At 43.1% G+C, this 22,537-nt stretch overlaps 1 protein-coding gene across 1 annotated transcript in view; it reads right to left on the bottom strand.

Moving 5' to 3' along the window:
- Positions 1-20,729, bottom strand: part of LOC108716372 (alpha-1,4-N-acetylglucosaminyltransferase-like) — a 37,990-nt gene extending 17,261 nt beyond the window's left edge. The window contains exon 1 of the mRNA XM_041563500.1: positions 20,609-20,729. The gene's annotated coding sequence lies outside the window, so the exon portion shown is untranslated. The remainder of the gene's footprint in view (positions 1-20,608) is intronic.
- Between the last annotated feature and the right edge of the window lie 1,808 nt (positions 20,730-22,537).

Here is a 22,537-nt window from a genome sequence, read left to right as displayed (position 1 = left end):
TGACTCCACATACAGCTGTCCTTTAGCGTCCTCCTCCCTCCACCACCGTTACAAACTAGGGTGCAAACCCTACTGGTTTAATTTGAATCCAGGTAAATCCTGAGTTTTTCTGGCCTCTGTGCTTCAGTGGCTGCGACCAAAAAAAACAGAATATTTTCAGCATTTATATGGCATATTTTTCCTGGCCTCTGTGCTTCAGTGGCTGCGACCAAAAAAATTGAATATTTTCAGCATTTATATGGCATATTTTTTCTGGCCTCTGTGCTTCAGTGGCTGCGACTAAAAAAAACAGAATATTTTCAGCATTTATATGGCATATTTTTCCTGGCCTCTGTGCTTCAGTGGCTGCGACCAAAAAAATTGAATATTTTCAGCATTTATATGGCATATTTTTTCTGGCCTCTGTGCTTCAGTGGCTGCGACTAAAAAAAACAGAATATTTTCAGCATTTATATGGCATATTTTTCTTGGCCTCTGTGCTTCAGTGGCTGCGACCAAAAAAATTGAATATTTTCAGCATTTATATTGCATATTTTTTCTGGCCTCTGTGCTTCAGTGGCTGCGACAAAAATAAATGAATATTTTCAGCATTTATATGGCATATTTTTTCTGGCCTCTGTGCTTCAGTGGCTGCGACTAAAAAAAACAGAATATTTTCAGCATTTATATGGCATATTTTTCCTGGCCTCTGTGCTTCAGTGGCTGCGACCAAAAAAAACAGAATATTTTCAGCATTTATATGGCATATTTTTCCTGGCCTCTGTGCTTCAGTGGCTGCGACCGAAAAAATTTATATTGTTAGCATTTATATGGCATATTTTTCCTGGCCTCTGTGCTGCAGTGGCAGCGACAAAAAAAAATTAATATTGTTTGCATTTATATGGCATATTTTTTCTGGCCTCTGTGCTGCAGTGGCTGCCACAAAAAAAAAATATATTTTCAGCATTTATATGGCATATTGTTTCTGGACTTGTGGTTCAGTGGCTGCGACAAAAAAAACATAATTTTTCAGGAAAGTACACATGCCTAATTTTTTCAGGGTTCTGCAACAGTGGCAAAATCGCATCTTTTATGGTCACCGCAGGTGATCAATAAAGTAGACCAAAACTGGGCCCACACTGCAGAATCAGTGTTTTTTGGTTCGCTTCACTGTACATTGAATTACCTCTGCCTGACCGTGCACGTGCGCACAAGCACGGTGACTGCTAAACACACCACTACAGAAATATTGCCACCAACAGACGAACATCCTGGAGGTGAGAAGCAACTAGTAATTAAAAACTATTATTTGCTCACTTGACGGTATCATTCATTAAAGCTCTTTGCGTCTTTTTGCGTTGCAGTAAGCACCGCGTTTCGTCTTTGCGTGTGAACAGGCTGTAACTTTTACACGACTTGATTGGCATGTAGACGCCGGACGTTTTAAAGCATTTTATTACACAGGTTTAGAAATGTAGTGTGATTTCTGCCCTTTACAGCACAAAACGCAGCGCTGTGTCAACAATGGATTTTTTAGAAACATTTTTGCCCTTGATCCCCCTCTGGCATGGCACTGTCCAGGTCGTTGCACCCTTTAAACAACTTTAAAATCATTTTTCTGGCCAGAAATGTCTTTTCTAGCTTTTAAAATTCGCCTTCCCATTGAAGTCTATGGGGTTCGCGACGTTCGCGAACCGTTCGCATTTTTGACGCAAGTTCGCGAATATGTTCGCAAACTTTTTTTCCGACGTTCGCTACATCCCTACTAATTATTACCGTCAATTTATCAAAAACTTTTCCCTCATTGTGGCCCCCATCACTAATCTAACTAAAAAGGGCGCTGACCCCAGCATGTGGCCCCCTGAGGCCGTTCAAGCGTTTGAATTCCTCAAAAAGGAATTCAGTTCTGCCCCAATCCTTCGTCACCCCGACACTGCACTTCCTTTTATTGTGGAGGTTGACGCCTCTGAGGTAGGAGCTGGGGCAGTCCTTTCTCAAAGGCACCCGACTACCAACAAGTTACATCCCTGTGCTTTCTTCTCCAGGAAGTTTTCACCCGCAGAGGTGAATTATGATATAGGTAACAGGGAATTGTTGGCAGTCAAATGGGCCTTTGAGGAATGGCGGAATCTCCTGGAGGGTGCAAAACATCTGGTGACGGTCTATACTGACCACAAAAATCTATTGTATATAGAGTCTGCTAAACGCCTTAATCCAAGGCAGGCTAGGTGGGCTCTATTTTTCACAAGGTTTAATTTTTCTTTGACTTTCAGGCCTGGGACTAAAAACACCAATGCGGATGCACTCTCTAGGAGTTTCGAATCCATTTCTTCTGACTCTAGTGAGTGTACTCCCATTATTCCCAGGGAAATTATCATTGCAACCCTTGAATCTGACCTTTCTTCTCTATTGCTCCCTCTTCAAGCATCTGCTCCTATGGATAACCCTTCAGGGAGATGGTTTGTACCACAGGAGTTAAGGGAGCAAGTATTGAGAGAGGTTCATGATTCTAAGATGGCAGGGCATTCTGGCATTTATAAAACGGTGTCCTTGTTATCCCGTCATGTTTGGTGGCCATCATTCAAACTGGATGCGAAAGGCCTTTGTTAATTCCTGCCCAGTCTGCCAAAGATCCAAGGTTTCTCGAAAATCTTCCCAGGGTTTGTTAATTCCCTTACCCATTCCAGTAAAACCTTGGTCCCATCTTTCGATGGACTTCATTGTTGATTTGCCCCCTTCACAGGGGAAAACTGTGATCTGGGTGGTGGTGGATAGGTTTAGCAAGATGAGCCATTTTGTTCACCTTCCACACCTACCTTCTGCTAAAACCTTGGCTGATTTGTTTGTTAATCACATTTTTAAGTTACATGGTTTTCCTGAAAATATTGTTTCTGACAGGGGGGTTCAGTTTGTCTCAAAGTTTTGGCGTGCTTTCTGTTCTTTGGTGGGGATTGAGTTATCTTTTTCCACTGCTTATCATCCCCAAACCAACGGCCAAACTGAGAGGGTGAATCAGTCACTGGAGCAGTACCTCAGGTGTTATGTGTCCAACAACCAGTCCACTTGGGCAGAACTATTACCTTGGGCAGAGTTTGCATACAATAATGCTACTCGTTCTTCGTCTGGGGAATCCCCTTTCTTTATTGCCAATGGTCTGCACCCCAAAGCTTTTTCGTTCTCTGGGTCGGGTTCCCCTGTACCATCTGCCAATTCCTCTGTTGAGTTATTTTCTAAGGTCTGGTCTCAAGTGCATGAATCTCTGTCTGCAGCTACATCAGCTCAAAAAAGGGCTGCTGACAGATCCCGTAGAGAGGCACCCCAGTATAAAGTGGGAGATTTGGTCTGGTTATCTACCAAGAATATCAAGTTGAAGGTGCACTCTCTCAAACTGGGTCCTAAATTCATTGGTCCATATCCCATCACTGCAATAATTTAACCCTTCCTCTGTTCGTCTTAAGTTACCTGGTAATTTTAAAATTTCTGATTCCTTTCATGTCTCCCTTCTCAAACCAGCTTCACAAATCCGGCAGTCATCTGTTCCTCCCCCAGTACTGGTTGAGGGTCAACCTGAATTTGAGATCCAAGAGTTCCTTGATTCTCGCCTGGTTAGGGGTAAGCTCCAGTATTTGATTAAATGGAAGGGCTATGGCCCCGAAGAGAACTCTTGGGTCTCAGTTGTGGACATCAAGGCTTACCGTCTCAGGAAGCAATTCCATCAAAAGTTTCCTGAGAAGCCTGGGGGTCCAGTGGCCCCCCTGGAGAGGGGGGTAATGTGAGGATACCTGTGCGGCGGGGTCGTCCAGCACGCCATCGGCAGGGACGCCCGCCGCACCTTATTTCCTCTTAAGCTGCGCCAGCGCGTTTTCGCTGGCACCGGCTCCTCCATAGGGCGCGCGCGCGGCGCGCCTCCTTCCATTTAAAGGCGCAGGTGCGCTGACGTCATACGTCAGCGCGCAAGGGCGCGAAATTCAAACTATTTAAAGCCCTTCATGTCCACAGCACCTTGCGCGTGATAGGATTGTATTCCTGGTGCTCCTGAGCCTTGTGCTATTGTCTTATTCCTTCTGAACCTGTCTGATTCCTGTTTTGACCCCTGCCTGGCTATTTTGACTATTCTGAATTCTTGATCCTGACCTTGCCTGCTTACGACTACTCTACAGTTTAACCCTTCGATTGATCACCCGGTTTTGACCCTTTTGCCTGTTTGACGTTTCTTGTTATCTGCCTGCCTCGACCCAGCCTGTCTGACGATTCTGTTGCCTGCTCCATTTGTACCGTGACCTTCAGCCCAAAAGACTCTGCTACCTGCCTTGCCCCTCTGCGAGCCAGAACATCTTGCCTTGTACCCCTCGTTAAGTCCAGGTGGCACCCAAGTAAGCTGATTGCTCCTCCCGAAGCCCAACGGTGGTCACACTACTGGTGAAGCCGAGCCGAGACCAGGGTACTTGGCACCTGTTCTGGTATTGGGTGCCGGCCGTGACATTGACATTGTGATCTGCACTGGTTTTGTACGATAATCTGACAACTCAAAAGAAATCGTATGAATCGGGCATCAAATCCCAAAAAATCAATTCTAATTTTCTTGGGATTTTGTCGAGAATTTTCCCAAACAAACCTTTTCAAGCTGATTATTTGATAAACGAGTTATATAGAGGCATCACTGCATTTGAGCAAGACAAGATGCAACTGGCACATTTGCACAAAAATGAAAGCATTAAGTATTAGTGGGCGAAGCTGTATATTCAAATAAATTCTTGGTGCTGCTTGTTAATAGCAATGACTAAGGTCTGAATAGCAAGTTACAGTACATCGACCAATACTGTATCATACTCAATTGGAAACATGGGCTTTTATTTTAATGTGGTTATTGGAATTAGTTTTTACTTGTGTATGAATGTAGTAAAACATGTTTTGTGCATTAGAGTTTCAACCTGCAAGGATGAAATACCAGGAAGATAAATCATAAACTAACGTCCATAATAAATGCAATAAAAGCTTTTTTTCGGTGTTTATAGTCTTTAGTGGAAGTACGTGAGTGGCGTGCGGCTACATGTCCTGACACTCCTAGTAAGCCTGGTGTTTTTTCAACAACATATTTTGTGAAATCCAATGTCAGTGAACTGTATAGGTCTCTTACCATAGAAATTGCTTGTCCTTTACACTTTACTTTTCCTCCCTCAGTTTGTTTCATTGTACTAGAACCCTGACTGCACTAAAATGATATGGGATATTGCAAAACAAGTGCCTGGACAAATAACAAACAGGGAACAGTTTGCTCATTTCTGCTTATCTACTCAAAGTAAACAATGCTGTACTTTTAATTATGTAAACACTCGCATCTGTGGTGCTTTTACACAATAGGAATGGTTGTAAGATTTTGCTAGATTAGTGCAACTCTTCCCCTTCAGATCTATTCACTCCTTTTGTCCTGGCTATCTCCTCGGTTCTTCTTAGATCCATCACCATTTCACACCATCCACTTCCACTGCTAAGTCTTATCTTTAAAAGTTCTATCTTGTTGCTTCTTATCTTTGGAATTCCATCCCTGACTTCCTCCATAAGGAACTTTCCCTGAACCTTTTCAGAAATAATATATATCCTACCTTTTGGAGCAGTAACACAGTTTCTGGTTCAAGCTTGGCCCTAATTATCCAATGTTGTAATGTTGTATCAGTTATAGCATAGCAATATGTCTTATCTTTGTATTTGTGCTTGTATATTGTCCACCCACTTATTTTGTAAGTTACAGGGCAGTGTCTTCCTCTTTGTAACACTCTTCCTTTCACACTTTTGGTCTTCACTTTTTTTTATTCCGTTGTTCTTTGCCGTTGTTCTTTTGGATGCCGCCCACCCTTGCACCTGGCACATATATTTCAGAGCAGAACAGGAGGGGGGACTCTAAGAAGAGAAAGAACTGATCCATAAGACTGCACCATCCCATCCCACAATCCAATCACTTGGTAAATAACCTAAAAACATAACTTTTACTAAATAAACATAAAAATCCAGGAAAAGCATTAAAATAAGGGGAAAAACAGGGAGATGGAAGGTTCATCAATTTTTATGTTTATATAGTAAAAGTTATGTTTTAAGGTTATTTACCAAGTGATTGGATTGTCGGATGGGGTGGTGCAAACTTATGTGTCAGTTCTTTCTCTTCTCTCACATGTGACTAATATATCGGACCCTGCACACCATCCACTGTTTCTCTAAGTGATGAATGGTGCTCCCTACTCTATATTGGTCTTTACAGGGGGGACTCATTGCTAGCGCAGAGAGCACAACTATGCCCTCTGCACTAGCAGAGCCAAAATTGTGATTTCAAATTCAGTATTTCATCTCTTGTAAGTTACCAAGGAGCAGCTTTTTGCCACCCCTGTTAACTTGTGGGCTGCTACCTCTTGAGGCGACTTTCTCAACTCACCTCATGGCAGCAGCACCTCTGTTTGGCTGCTGGGGTCAGTGACCCCCATCTGAAAACTGCAAAGAGAAGGAAAATAATTAAAAAAAACTATACAAAATGAAAACCAATTGAAAAATTTTCTAAGAAATTACCATTCTACTAACATACTACAAGTTAAATTAAAGGTGAACTACCCCTTTAAAAGTCACATAGGCAATTAATTAATTAATTAATGTTTTGGATTTATCTAGCCCCTTCCTCAACCAATATTTATATATGCATATACATGGGGAGGCCTATTTATTAAAGGTGGAATTCTAGTGGTTTGAGCACAACTAAACTCTAAACTCTAAGGAGCAGATTTATCAAGGGTCAAATTGAAAAATGGAGCTATTTTTAGTGTACTTCGATTTGAATTTGTAAACAATTTGACTATTCAAATATTGAAATTTATCATGTACTGTCTCTTTAAAACTTTGACTTTGACCATTCACCATTTAAAACCTACCACATTGCTGTTTTAACCTATGGGGGACCTCCTACAACCTATTTGGAGTAATTTGGTGGACTTTGAAAAATCAAAGTACTCATACCTATACTCACACACATACACACACAAGTGTGCACCTACATATACAACTTTACTTTGCCTTTATTATAGTCTCTTTACAATCACATTTTTTAAAAATGGGCGTTGGTTTGGGCAGTCTTTCTTTTAAAAGTCGCATATGCAGGTAGCGGGGGAGGATCTAGTCCACAGATTGAAACCAAGCTTCAGGAGATTTTACTCCAAGTAATGCTGTTAAGCAGAGAGGTATATCTCCTTTTATATTTTGATCACAGGCATGGGCGTCCACAGAGGGGGGCAAGAGGGGGCAGTGCCCCCCCCCTGGGACTGTGCGCGGTTTTTCCACGTCCAAACCCATCAATGGCTAGTTTTGGGCTAGTTTTAATAGGTGCCGCAGGTTTGGACTTGGAAAAACGACCAATGCCCAAATAGTAGCACGCACTGCTGGCTGCACCTGCCTGCACGCCGCCAGCCAGCCGGCAGCCGCAGGATAATTACGAACGATACGTTCTTAAAAGGGGCGGAGCCGGAGACTTGGGATTATCAGACTCAGACTAGAGAGGGCTCAGGGGCAGGCTGGAAGAACACGCAGCGAGCGTCCCTCAGGAGGAGGGCGGCCGCGTGACGTCATGATGCAGGGCGCGCAAAGCGCGGTGCCACCACGCCCGGCACGCCGACGCCTGGGCCTGTCTCTCTGGGTCCTCCTGGCGGGAATTGGTTGGAGACTGGAGTTGGACACGACGACGACACAGACAGTGCCGCTTTGCGGGACTTGTTAGTAGCTGTCTGCGACTGTGCGTTGTGTTTGTGTCTCTCTTATTTGTATGTAGGGCTGTTGGGCAGTATTGGGATCCTGTCATTGCCCGGTCCCCAATAAAACAATATTCGGTTGGGTGTGTCACAAGAGGACTCAAATGCTCCTTTATGTTGTACAGGGAACAGTAGATTTCTGATTGTAAGCCCACATTCAGTAAGATGTTCTGAAGCTCTTCTGTTGCTCTTCTGGATATATTATGTCTTGACTGGCACAGTTTTTATGAACACACATTTATAAGCGCTCAATGTATTCGCAGTACTGTCAGTACAGTTATGGGACCTGTTATCCAGACTGCTTGGGAGTTTTCCAGATATGGGATCTTTCTCTAATTTGGATCTCCATTCCTTAAGTCTACTAAAAAAATCATTTATTATTTAAACCCATTAGGATTGTTTTGCCTCCAATAAGGATTAATGATATTTAAGTGGAGATTGAGTACGGTTTTATTATTTCACGGAAAAAGAAAATGAAATTTAAAAATATGGATTATTTGGAAAAAAAAATGGAATCTATAGGAGACAGTCTTTCTGTAATTCAGAGGTTTCTGGATAACGGATCCCATAGCTGTATCCTTTGATGACATAAACTTTTGACGTGTACAGGTTACCTGCCCATTGTTCTGTTGCACATGCGAATGGCGCTGTGGTTGTGCGCACGTAATTCATTTGGCTATGACCTCCTACTAAGGGGGTTACAGTATTAAAGGGGAATCCAACCCCCTGGCGCTAACACCTCACCTCCCTCCTCCCCCCACCTACCTCTCACCCCAGGCTATTGCCCCTAAGTTGCTACTTACCCCTCTGTCCCCTCCAGCGACGTTCACAGGGGCCATCTTCTCTTCCAACCGCTTCTTCCTGTATGCTGCTCTGTCGGCGGCGAATGCGCAGTAGGATGCCGGTACTACTGCGCATGCGCACAAAGTGTCCGAAGTTCAATCGCCGAACTTCGTGAACTTTGTACGCATGTGCAGTAGTACCGGCATCCTACTGCGCATGCGCCACCTAGCGCCGCCGGATCCCGAAAGAAGAGGTTTGAAGAGAAGATGGCCCTGTGAACGTCGCTGGAGGGGACTTACACAGAGGGTAAAACAGGTGAACAGTAAATGTTATCTAATTGGTTGTGTTATTGTTTTCTTAGCAAACTTAATGCCTTGTGTTACCCCTTTTATTTACAGTGCCAACCAGGCAGTACCCAAAAGAACCCAATATTATTTGCAGTACCAGTCAGCCATCAGTCTGGGAAAAGTACAGACACTTAATTGATCTGATAACCATATTATTTTACTTTATTTTATTACGATTTTTCAATTTATGAATTGGGCTACTTTTAAAATGGCTACTTTTTGGCTAGTTTTTTTATGGTCTTTGGCTGGTTTTGAAATGAAAACCTGGCAACCCTGATTGCAGTCTGCAGCCTTGTACTTGTGAGTTCTGGGGGTATTTATACAATTACTTGCCCCTGTGCCATCTGTTTGTGTGTTCTGCTGGTATTTATGTATGTACTTGCCCCTGTACCATCTGTTTGTGAGTTCTGGGGGTATTTATGCATGTACTTGCCCCTGTACCATCTGTTTGTGAGTTCTGGGGGTATTTATACATGTACTTGCCCCTGTGCCATCTGTTTTGTGAGTTCTGGGGGTATTTATACATGTACTTGCCCCTGTGCCATCTGTTTGTGAGTTCTGGGGGGATTTATACATGTACGTGCCCCTGTGCCATCTGTTTGTGAGTTCTGGGGGTATTTATGCATGTACTTGCCCCTGTGCCATCTGTTTGTGAGTTCTGGGGGTATTTATGCATGTACTTGCCCCTGTGCCATCTGTTTGTGAGTTCTGGGGGTATTTATACATGAACTTGCCACTTTGCCATCTTTGTGTGAACTAGGGTTGCCACTTGTCAGACAACCGGTATTTTGAAGGGTTGCCCGGGTCAAAACTTCCTGGATGGTTTTTCAAATTAGGGAAACTGTGCAGGATTCCCTTGATTGACCAGGCGATCGGCTGATCACCGTGGCATAGCTCCACCCCCTGATGGCAGCGACACACCCACCTATCTCACAGGCCCGCCCACAGATGCCTCCTTGCCCCACCCTGGAAAATTTTCTGCGGACACCCATGATCACAGGTAAACAAGTTAGGGACCGCCGTATGGGGTTTACCTTGACGTGGTATGGTGGTTTATCAATTTTATGATCATAACTTTGTAACAAAAAACACTGTTTTTCTTTTTTGAGACAGGGGATTATTAAAGTTAAATATGTTTTTATATAGCCTTAGGAGTGCACACACAACCCTCCTTTTTTTGTACCTTTTTTATGCAAGACTGAACTTTATTTGCTTTAGTAGCCACAGAATGATACTGTCCGGAATTAGAGAACTTGTTATCACCAAAAACCCCTAGATGATTCTCAGTTATGGAAACTCCCGACACACTGCCATTTTGTTTTACTGCATACAAGGACTTTTATTTTTTTAATTACAATAAATTGACATGGTATGGTGGCTTATCAATTTTATGATCATAACTTTGTAACAAAAAAACCCTGTTTTTCTTTTTTTAGACAGGGGATTATTAAATTTAAATATGTTATGTTTTCCCGACACACTGACATTTAGTAATAAGAATAAATTAAATTAGTCTGGCAAGATCTATTACACATAAAACCATGCTGGCACAAACTCATAGTATTATGATTTGCAATGAAGTTCAGTATCTTATCCCTTAATAACCCTTCCAAAAGCTTTCCTACTATTGATGTCAGACTAACTGGCCTGCAGTTTTGAGGCTGAGAACGGTATCCTTTTTTGAATAGCAGCACCACATTAGCAGTTCGCCAGTCTCTCTGCACCATGCCAGACCTCAAAGAATCCTGAAAAATTAAGTAAAGTGGTTTGACAATCACAGAGCTAAGCTCGTTTAGTGTCAGGAGCCCTAGGAGCGCCCAGTGGGGCTTGTTACGTCAGCATGCTTTAGAAAATAAAAGTGCTTCCAGGTCACAGGTTCCATGCCTGATTATAGGTCATGCTTGCTTGTGTCCTGGGTGTTCCTAAATTTCTATATTATTGATTCCTGGACTTTTGACCTTTGCCTGTACCTCTGACTTTGATCCTTTGCTGCCTGCCTTTTGAACTTTTGCCTGAATCTCATTAACTCTAACGCCTGACCCTTTTACTACAGTGAACCTGGATTTAAACCTAAAGCTTCCTCCTTGGTCTTCTCCGAGATTGGAGCAGCAAGGCCCCTGATATTTAGTAACCTGGGATGAATACCACCCGGACCTTTATTTATCTTAATATGTTCTAGTCTTTTTTGAATTTCCTCATGTATGAACCATGCATCATTAGTTGTATTACTAGAATTAGGACTTATAAGCAGAAAACCTTCATTAACTGGTTCTGGTGTAGACAGATAGGGATGTAGCGAACGTCGGAAAAAAAGTTCGCGAACATATTCGCGAACTTGCGTCAAAAATGCGAACGGTTCGCGAACGTCGCGAACCCCATAGACTTCAATGGGAAGGCGAATTTTAAAAGCTAAAAAAGACATTTCTGGCCAGAAAAATGATTTTAAAGTTGTTTAAAGGGTGCAACGACCTGGACAGTGGCATGCCAGAGGGGGATCAAGGGCAAAAATGTATCTGAAAAATACATTGTTGACACAGCGCTGCGTTTTGTGCTGTAAAGGGCAGAAATAACACTACATTTCTAAACCTGTGTAATAAACTGCTTTAAAACGTCCGGCGTCTACATGCCAATCAAGTCGTGTAAAGGTTACAGCCTGTTCACACGCAAAGACGAAACGCGGCGCTTACTGCAACGCAAAAAAACGCAAAGAGCTTTAATGAATGGATGTTCGTCCTGTTGGTGGCAATATTTCTGTAGTGGTGTGTTTAGCAGTCACCGTGCTTGTGCGCACGTGCACGGTCAGGCAGAGGTAATTCACTGTACAGTGAAGTGAACCAAAAAACACTGATTCTGCAGTGTGGGCCCAGTTTTGGTCTACTTTATTGATCACCTGCGGTGACCATAAAAGATGCGATTTTGCCACTGTTGCAGAACCCTGAAAAATTAGGCATGTGTACTTTCCTGAAAAATTATGTTTTTTTTGTCGCAGCCACTGAAGCACAGAGGCCAGAAAAAATATGCCATATGAATGCTAAAAATATACATTTTTTTTGTCGCAGCCACTGAAGCACAGAGGCCAGAAAAAATATGCCATATGAATGCTAAAAATATAAAAAAATTTTGTCGCAGCCACTGAAGCACAGAGGCCAGAAAAACTATGCCATATGAATGCTAAAAATATAATTTTTTTTTGTCGCAGCCACTGAAGCACAGAGGCCAGAAAAAATATGCCATATAAATGCTGAAAATATTAATTTTTTTTTGTCGCAGCCACTGAAGCACAGAGGCCAGAAAAAATATGCCATATAAATGCTAAAAATAGTCATTTTTTTGGTCGCAGCCACTGAAGCACAGAGGCCAGAAAAAATATGCCATATAAATGCTAAAAATAGTCATTTTTTTGGTCGCAGCCACTGAAGCACAGAGGCCAGAAAAAATATGCCATATAAATGCTGAAAATAGTCATTTTTTTGGTCGCAGCCACTGAAGCACAGAGGCCAGAAAAAATATGCCATATAAATGCTGAAAATAGTCATTTTTTTGGTCGCAGCCACTGAAGCACAGAGGCCAGAAAAAATATGCCATATAAATGCTAAAAATAGTCATTTTTTTGGTCGCAGCCACTGAAGCACAGAGGCCAGAAAAAATATGCCATATAAATGCTGAAAATAGTCATTTTTTTGGTCGCAGCCACTGAAGCACAGAGGCCAGAAAAAATATGCCATATAAATGCTGAAAATAGTCATTTTTTTGGTCGCAGCCACTGAAGCACAGAGGCCAGAAAAAATATGCCATATAAATGCTGAAAATAGTCATTTTTTTGGTCGCAGCCACTGAAGCACAGAGGCCAGAAAAAATATGCCATATAAATGCTGAAAATAGTCATTTTTTTGGTCGCAGCCACTGAAGCACAGAGGCCAGAAAAAATATGCCATATAAATGCTAAAAATAGTCATTTTTTTTTGTCGCAGCCACTGAAGCACAGAGGCCAGAAAAAATATGCCATATAAATGCTGAAAATATGATTTTTTTTTGTCGCAGCCACTGCAGCACAGAGGCCAGAAAAAATATGCCATATAATTGCTGAAAATATAAAAATTTTTTGTTGCAGCCACTGAAGCACAGAGGCCAGAAAAAATATGCCATATAAATGCTGAAAATATGAATTTTTTTGGTTGCAGCCACTGAAGCACAGAGGCCAGAAAAACTCAGGATTTACCTGGATTCAAATGAAACCAGTAGGGTTTGCACCCTAGTTTGTAACGGTGGCGGAGGGAGGAGGACGCTAAAGGACAGCTGTGTGTGGAGTCATGAGGCGTGCAGAGAAGGACAGCTGCATGGGGAGTCAGAACAAGTCTTCCGGCGTGCAGTAACCCTCCGAGATCCACGCCTCGTTCATTTTAATAAAGGTCAGGTAATCCACACTTTTGTGACCTAGGCGAGTTCTCTTCTCAGTTACAATCCCTCCTGCTGCACTGAAGGTTCTTTCTGAGAGGACACTTGAGGCGGGGCAAGACAAGAGGTTCATGGCAAATTGTGACAGCTCTGGCCACAGATCAAGCCTGCGCACCCAGTAGTCCAGGGGTTCATCGCTCCTCAGAGTGTCGATATCTGCAGTTAATGCCAGGTAGTCCGCTACCTGCCGGTCGAGGCGTTCTTTGAGGGTGGATCCCGAAGGGTTCTGGCGCTGCCTTGGACTGAAAAACATTTGCATGTCTGACGTTACAGAGTGGCCAAAGTGCTTTGTCCTTGCAGGTGCGCTCGTGGCAGGATTACTGGCACCTCTGCCCCTGGAATGTTGATGAGTTCCTGAAGTGACATCACCCTTAAAAGCATTGTACAACATGTTTTGCAGGCTGGTTTGTAAATGCAGCATCCTTTCGGACTTGTGGTACGTTGGTAACATTTCTGCCACTTTATGCTTGTACCGAGGGTCTAGTAGCGTTGCGACCCAATACAGGTCCTTCTCCTTAAGCCTCTTGATACGGGGGTCCTTCAACAGGCATGACAGCATGAAAGACCCCATTCTCACAAGGTTGGATGCAGAGGTATCCATCTCCGCTTCCTCGTTATCAAGGACTACATCATCCACGGTCTCCTCCCCCCAGCCACGTACAAGACCAGGGGTCCCCAAAAGGTCACCACAAGCCCCCTGGGAAGCCTGCTCCTGTTGGTCCTCCTCCTCCACAAAGCCACCTTCCTCCTCTGACTCCACTTCTGACACCTCTCCCTGCGTTGCAGCAGGTGCCTGGGCTCGTTCTGGTGATTCCGACCAGAAATCGTGCGCTTCCTGCTCCTCGTCACGCTGGTCTACAGCCTCATCTGTCACTCGTCGCACGGCACGCTCCAGGAAGAAAGCAAAGGGTATTAGGTCACTGATGGTGCCTTCGGTGCGACTGACCATGTTTGTAACCTCTTCAAAAGGGCGCATGAGCCTGCAGGCATCGCGCATAAGCACCCAGTAACGTGGGAAAAAAATCCCCAGCTCTGCAGATCCAGTCCTACCACCCAGTTCAAACAGGTATTCATTGACGGCTCTTTGTTGTTGCAGCAAACGTTCCAACATGAGGAACGTTGAATTCCAGCGAGTCTGGCTGTCGCAAATTAAACGCCTGACTGGCATGTTGTACCGCTGCTGAATGTCAGCAAGGCGTGCCATGGCTGTGTAGGAACGTCTGAAATGGGCTGACACCTTCCTGGACTGCCTGAGAACGTCCTGGAATCCTGGGTACTTCGAGACAAAACGTTGGACTATTAAATTCAGAACATGTGCCATGCAGGGCACATGTGTTAAATTGCCCAGTCTCAGTGCTGCCAACAGATTGCTTCCGTTGTCACACACCACTTTTCCGATCTTCAGTTGGTGTGGGGTCAGCCACCGATCGGCCTGTGACTGCAGAGATGACAGGAGTACAGATCCGGTATGGTTTCTGCTTTCCAGGCACGTCATCCCAAGACAGCATGACAACGGCGTACCTGGCACGTCGAATAGCCTAGGGGGAGCTGGGGGTGCACAGGTGTGGAGGAGGAGGACCCAGCAGCAGAGGAGGAAGAAGAGGAAGAAGACGAGGTAGAGAGCGAAGGAGGAGTAGAGGTGGTGCAGAACCGCGTGCAATCTGTGGCGGTGACACCAACTCCACTGTTGTTGTTGAGCCACACATTCCCTGCTTCCCAGCCATTACCAAGTTCACCCAGTGGGCAGTGTAGGTGACATACCTGCCCTGACCATGCTTGGAGGACCATGCATCAGTAGTCATATGGACCTTTGGCCCAACACTAAGTGACAGAGATGCGGTGACTTGGCTCTGCACATGGTGGTACAGGTGTGGTATTCCCTTTTTTGAAAAAAAATTGCGGCTGGGTACCTTCCACTGCGGTGTCCCAATTGCTACAAATTTGCGGAAGGCCTCAGAGTCCACCAGCTGGTATGGTAAAAGCTGGCGGGCTAAGAGTGCAGACAAGCCAGCTGTCAGACGCCGGGCAAGGGGGTGACTCGCAGACATTGGCTTCTTACGCTCAAACATGGCCCTCACAGAAACTTGGCTGGGGGCAGATGACTGGGAATGGGAACTGGTGGTCAAGGTGGAAGGCGGAGTGGAGGGTGGTTCAGACGGGTCAAGGACAGCAGAGGTAGAGCAGTAAGATGCTGGACCAGAAGGAGGGTGGCTTTTAGTTTGTCTGTTGCCTTTGAGGTGTTGCTCCCAAAGTGCTTTGTGCTTGCCGTTCATGTGCCTTCGCATAGAAGTTGTACCTATGTGGCTGTTGGGCTTCCCAAGACTCAGTTTCTGACTGCACTCATTGCAAATTACAACGCTTTTGTCAGAGGCACACACATTAAAAAATCCCACACTGCTGACCTTTTTGAAGCTGGCAATCTGGCGGTAACAGTAGAAGTCGGCGGCGTTGGCGGCAATGGCGGGTGCGTTGGCCGGCTGACCACAGGTGCCGATACATGTTGTTGCCCTACTGTTCCCTGCGAGCTGTCCTCCCTGCTTCTAAGTCTTATTCTCCTCCTGCCTCTCTGACTCTCCGTCTCTCCATCTGAACTATCCTCCTCTTGCTCTCTTCTACTGGGCACCCACAAAACATCAATCTCCTCATCATCATTCTCCTCAGATGCATCAATTTCTTCTAACAGCTCACAGAAGGAAGCAGCAGCAGGGACCTCCTCGTCATCACTCATTATGTCCATCTCTGTTGTCTTATCTGCCAGAATTAAATCTGGTGTAACGTCCTCATCTCCTTCATCTTCTTCTGCCAATAATGGTTGCGCATCACTCAGTTCAAGAAACTCATGTGAAAATAACTCCTCTGACTCCAGTGAAGAAGGGGCGCCGGTGGTGGAGGAAGTGTTACGTGGGGTGCCCATAGCAGTGGAGGATGAGGATGTTGTGGTAAAGTTAGAAACGGTAGAGGATGGGGTGTGCTGTGTAAGCCAGTAAACTACCTCTTCAGCATTTTGGGAGTTCAGGGTCATTGCCTTTTTAAAACTGGGCAATTTCCTAGGGCCACAGGATAGCATAGCAGCACGGCCCCTAGTGCCTCTGCGTGGCGGCCTGCCTTTGCCTGGCATTATTTTTAAAACAACAACAACAACTCAGGTGGTGTTTCTGGAGACGGTATTATTATTGATATTTAGACAGATTGTGAAAAAGCTCACACAGCTAGATGGCAGTTGTTTGAAAAAAGAACACACTGGGCAAACAAATTGAAACAATGCCTGCAAGGTCAACGTATACACTACAGCAGTGGATACGGAATATATTATTGCTGCTTGAAAAACTTCACTCGGGTGGTGTTTCTGGAGACGGTATTATTATTGATATTTAGACAGAATGTGAAAAAGCTCACACAGCTAGATGGCAGTGGTTTGAAGAACACACTGGGCAAACAATGCCTACAAGGTCAACGTATACACTACTACAGCAGTGGATACGGAATATATTATTGCTGCTTGAAAAACGTCACTCGGGTGGTGGTTCTGGAGACGGTATTATTATTGATATTTAGACAGAATGTGAAAAAGCTCACACAGCTAGATGGCAGTTGTTTGAAGAACACACTGGGCAAACAATGCCTACAAGGTCAACTTATACACTACTACAGCAGTGGATACGGAATATATTATTGCTGCTTGAAAAACGTCACTCGGGTGGTGGTTCTGGAGACGGTATTATTATTGATATTTAGACAGAATGTGAAAAAGCTCACACAGCTAGATGGCAGTGGTTTGAAGAACACACTGGGCAAACAATGCCTACAAGGTCAACGTATACACTACTACAGCAGTGGATACGGAATATATTATTGCTGCTTGAAAAACGTCACTTGGGTGGTGGTTCTGGAGACGGTATTATTATTGATATTTAGACAGAATGTGAAAAAGCTCACACAGCTAGATGGCAGTGGTTTGAAGAACACACTGGGCAAACAATGCCTACAAGGTCAACGTATACACTACTACAGCAGTGGATACGGAATATATTATTGCTGCTTGAAAAACGTCACTCGGGTGGTGGTTCTGGAGACGGTATTATTATTGATATTTAGACAGAATGTGAAAAAGCTCACACAGCTAGATGGCAGTGGTTTGAAGAACACACTGGGCAAACAATGCCTACAAGGTCAACGTATACACTACTACAGCAGTGGATACGGAATATATTATTGCTGCTTGAAAAACGTCACTCGGGTGGTGGTTCTGGAGACGGTATTATTATTGATATTTAGACAGAATGTGAAAAAGCTCACACAGCTAGATGGCAGTGGTTTGAAGAACACACTGGGCAAACAATGCCTACAAGGTCAACGTATACACTACTACAGCAGTGGATACGGAATATATTATTGCTGCTTGAAAAACGTCACTCGGGTGGTGGTTCTGGAGACGGTATTATTGTTGATATTTAGACAGAATGTGAAAAAGCTCACACAGCTAGATGGTAGTTGTTTGAAAATGAAGAACACACTGGGCAAACAAATTGAAACAATGCCTGCAAGGTCAACGTATACACTACAGCAGTGGATACGGAATATATTATTGCTGCTTGAAAAAAGTCACTCGGGTGGTGTTTCTGGAGACGGCATTATTATTGATATATAGACAGAATGTGAAAAAGCTCACACAGCTAGATGGCAGTTGTTTGAAGAACACACTGGGCAAATAATGCCTGCAAGTGCACTACTATTGGTGCACTACTATGAAGAACAGCAAACAGCACTGGACACGTTAAAGAACAGTAAGATAAGTAAAATAAAAAAAAAATATATGTATATTAAAAAAAAAAAATTACTCGGGTTGGTGCTGCTGAACTACTAGGAGCAGCACAGTAGCACACCAGTCCCACTCCCCAACACAGCTAGACTAATAGCACTGGGCTCTTATAGTAGCAAAGTAAAAAAACAAAAAAGAAAATAAAAGCAGTCCTTACAAGGACTATTGGGTTATTACAGCAGTCAGCAGATGAGATCAGAAGAGATCAGTGCCCAGCCACAGCAGCTACATACAGAGCACTGCAGTAGAAGGTAGATTACTAGCCAGCAAAGCTACCTAACCTAAAATGTCCCTCAAATCCCTGCAGAGTTCTGTCCCTCCAATACAGAGCAGTATCAAGTAGATTACTAGCCAGCAAACTTACTATCAACTGTCCCTCAAATCACTAACAGCTCTCTCCCTACACTAGCTCTTCCAAGCACACACAGGCAGAATGAAAAAACGCTGCAGGGCTTCAGGTTATATATGGAAGGGGAGTGGTCCAGGGGGTGTGGGGGTGGTCCAGGAGGGAGAGCTTCCTGATTGGCTGCCATGTATCTGCTGGTCTGGGGTGAGAGGTCAAAAATATGCGCCAGCTAAGGCGAACCCAAATTGGCGAACGTCGCGCGACGTTCGCAAACATTCGGCGAGCGCGAACAGTCGATGTTCGCGCGAACAAGTTCGCCGGCGAACAAGTTTGCCGGCGAACAGTCCGCGACATCCCTATAGACAGATGAAAAATAACAGTTCAGAATCTCTGCTTTTATTCTGTTTCTCATCAACCAGCTGATCCCCCCCCCTGATATTAAGGGTCCCACCCCTTTTTACTATTTACATGATTAAAAAAACTTTGGATTCTTTTTTCTGCTTGCAGCAATATCTTTTTCCATATAGGTTTTCACTTTTTTGCATGATTTATTGGCCTCCTTGTACCTAATAAACCTTTTGACTGTCCCAGCTAACTAAAAGCACATCTTTTCATACCCACCTCAACGCTAACACTTCTATTGAACCACAAAGGTTTTGTTTTGAAACAATGTTACTTGCTTACAAGGAAATATACTGACATGTATACTTATTAAGCAGCATTTTAAAGACATCCCATTTTTGTTCCATGTTTAACCCTGTGTGTCTTTCCCAGTTAATATGTTGTAGAGATACCCTTATACCTTCAAAATTTGCACGCCTAAAATTTTGTGTTTTAGTTACTTTACTTTACTTTATAGAGTTGTTTCTGCAACATAATCTCAAAGGAGACCATGTTATGATCACTGTTCCCTAAATGCTCACCCACACAAATGGTAGAGATAAATTCTGTATTATTAGTTATTACAAGATCCAAAAGAGACTGATTCCTAGTTGGTTCTTGAACGAGCTGGAATAAAAAGTTGTCATTCAGCATATTTACAAACCTACTAGCTTTTTCTGTCTTGACAACCCTATTACCGCAGTCAATGTCTGGATAATTCAAGTCACCCATAATAATAACTTGACCTAGTTGCAAAGCCACTTCTATTTGTAAAAGTAGATGGGCTTCATTCTTGTCACTTATACGAGGTGGTTTATAACATACACCAATGATCATTTTCTTTGTAACCTTTTGCCCAATTTAAATCTCTACCCAGAGGGATTATACCCCCTCCCCATTGGCATCAATGATTATTTCTTTAGTACATGGCTTTAATTCAGGCTTTACATACAAACACACTCCTCCACCCTTTCTAATCCAGCTGTCCCTCATAATAATTCTTTATCTCATGCCCCTCCCCTTGCCTAGTTTAAACACTCCTCCAACCTCTTAGCCATTCTTTCCCCCAGCACAGTGGACCCCCTTCCATTGAGGTGCAATCCTACTATATAGGTTGTACACCAAAGAAAAATCAGCCTAGTGCTCCAGGAACCCAAACTCTACCTTGACTACCTACTTGAGCCATGCATTTAGCTCCCTAAGCTCCTCCGGTCTTCCTAAATTTGAAACAGGCACGGGCAAAATTCAGAATGCAGAAATTATTACAGCAAAGATGTGGCTCAGTAAGCTGAAAAAGACAAATTCAACAAGTTTACTCTTAATACAGTTGTATTCAGTACCAGCGCTGCACTAATCAGTATTGTATGTGGTTAATAGCAAACTTTGTTTATAAAAGCACTGTGGGGGAAACAGGTCACTGAACTCCTGTTCCTTATTTGTATATATGTCACTGATATTTTTTATTTTTAATTAAGGTTTTGTCTCATTTTCACATTTTTCACAAATTTTAAAATGAACGACTATGTCCTGTAATAGGTTAATGTTCACTGTTGGCACAATTTACATACATTTCCTACTGACAGTTATAAGTCTTCCTGTTCCCTTATACAGTAGCTTGACTTCTTTTACACTTTTACATTTTCTGTAACCAGCAGCAGCTTGTAAAGAATGTGAGTACAGAACTGTGAATTCACGACTAAAAAAAACCAAGTCTTACCTTTTAAATAGATATAATTTCTCCACTATTCTGATATGTTCTTCTTTCTGTTTCAGAGCACACGAGAGGCAGGCGTAGTTAGTTAAATGTTTTCTGGAACTGTGCCTGCTGAGGCTGTTACACTACCTCCTCGTATTAACGCCCATTAAAACACTCTTACATCTCTTAGGCTTGATCTAAGCTTGGAGTTTATGAAACCTATTGCATGATACAGGTATGGACCTGTTATCCAGAATGCTCATGACCAGGGGTTTTATAACTTATTAGTACCCTAAGAACAATACATTTGTACGGATTTGAATGGCCACAAAGCAATTGCCAAATGCATGACACCACAATGAGGGGACTTTATGGGGAAGTGTAACATTAGAGGACGAACTTTGCTCAATGCATAATATATGCAATTTTTGCAAATCAGCAGTTGCAATTAGCAACACATCCACCGGCAGTAAAAATAACTGGCAGACTCATTTTACAAACCAAACAGCATGGTACAACTTCAAAAACCAAGTGGCAAGTTGATTGCATTTTGCACCTTGTCTCTGTTGCTGCTTGTGGCTTAAGCACAATTTGCTGCACTCATAGAATTGCATACAGGAGGAGGGGGTATGCCTTGTGGAACACCCCAAGCTTGCATCTCATTCAGAAGGCTGCTTTCCATAATATGTTTCTTCATATTTTAAGTCTTCTAAAAAAAATCATTTAGGGGCACATTTACTAATGGTCGAATATCGAGGGTTAATTAACCCTCGATATTCGACCCTCGAAGTTAAATCCTTCGACTTCGAATATCGAAGTCGAAGGATTTAGCGCTATTCGTTCGATCGAATGATCGAAGGAATAATCGTTGGGGAACGATTAAATCCTTCGAATCGAATGATTCTAAGGATTTTAATCCATCGATTGAATGATTTTCCTTTGATCAGAAATTGGCTAGAAAATCTATGGGGACCTTCCCCATAGGCTAACATTGATGCTCGGTAGGTTTTAGGTGGCGAAGTAGGAGGTCGAGGTTTTTTTAAAGAGACAGTACTTCGACTATCGAATGGTCAAATAGTCGAACGATTTTTAGTTCGAATCGTTCGATTTGAAGTCGAAGTTTTAGTCGAAGGTCGAAGTAGCCAATTCGATGGTCGAAGTAGCCAAAAAAATACTTCGAAATTCGAAGTATTTTTTATTCTATTCCTTCACTCGAGCTAAGTTAATGTGCCCCCCAAACATCAAATAAACCCAATAGGCTGGTTTTACTTCAAATAAAGATTAATTATATCTTAGTTGGGATTAAGTACAAGGCACTGTTTTATTATTACAGAGAAAAAAGGAAATCCATTTTTAAAAATCTGATTATTTGAATAAAATGGAGTCTATGGGAGATGGGCATCCTTTAATGCAGAGCTTTCTGGATAACAGGTTTCCAGATCACAGATCCCATTCCTGTACAGGGCTTTGTTTAGCCTGTCAGTGCTGTGATCTGTGCTTCATGCAAATGCAGGGCTTCTATTGCACCACCAAGCACAAATGCTTTATGCAGGGGACGCTACATACTGCAAAGGAGAGTTTTTAATTGCTTTGTGTATCTTTACTTAGTTACTAATTTGTTCACATTAAAAAGATAGTCAACAAGAATTTTTCTATTCTCCTTACCAATCCTGCCCTTGGCACTCTCTTAAAGAATTTGTTCACCTTTGACTTAATTAGTATGATGTAGAGAGTGATATTCTGAGACAACTTGCATTTGGTTTTCATTTTTTATTATTTGTGGTTTTTGAGTTTTTAATTTTTTTTTATTCAGCTGCTCTCCAGTTTACAATTTTAGCAATCTGGTTTCTAGGCTCCAAATGACCCTATCAACCATACATTGATTTTAATGAGACCCCTGAATATGAATAAGAGGGGCCTGAATAGAAAGATGAGTAATAAAAAGTAGCA

The sequence above is a fragment of the Xenopus laevis genome, chromosome 5L (assembly GCF_017654675.1).
Source record: "Xenopus laevis strain J_2021 chromosome 5L, Xenopus_laevis_v10.1, whole genome shotgun sequence".
Lineage (NCBI taxonomy): Eukaryota > Metazoa > Chordata > Amphibia > Anura > Pipidae > Xenopus > Xenopus laevis.
This window is presented reverse-complemented; position numbering and strand designations above follow the sequence as displayed.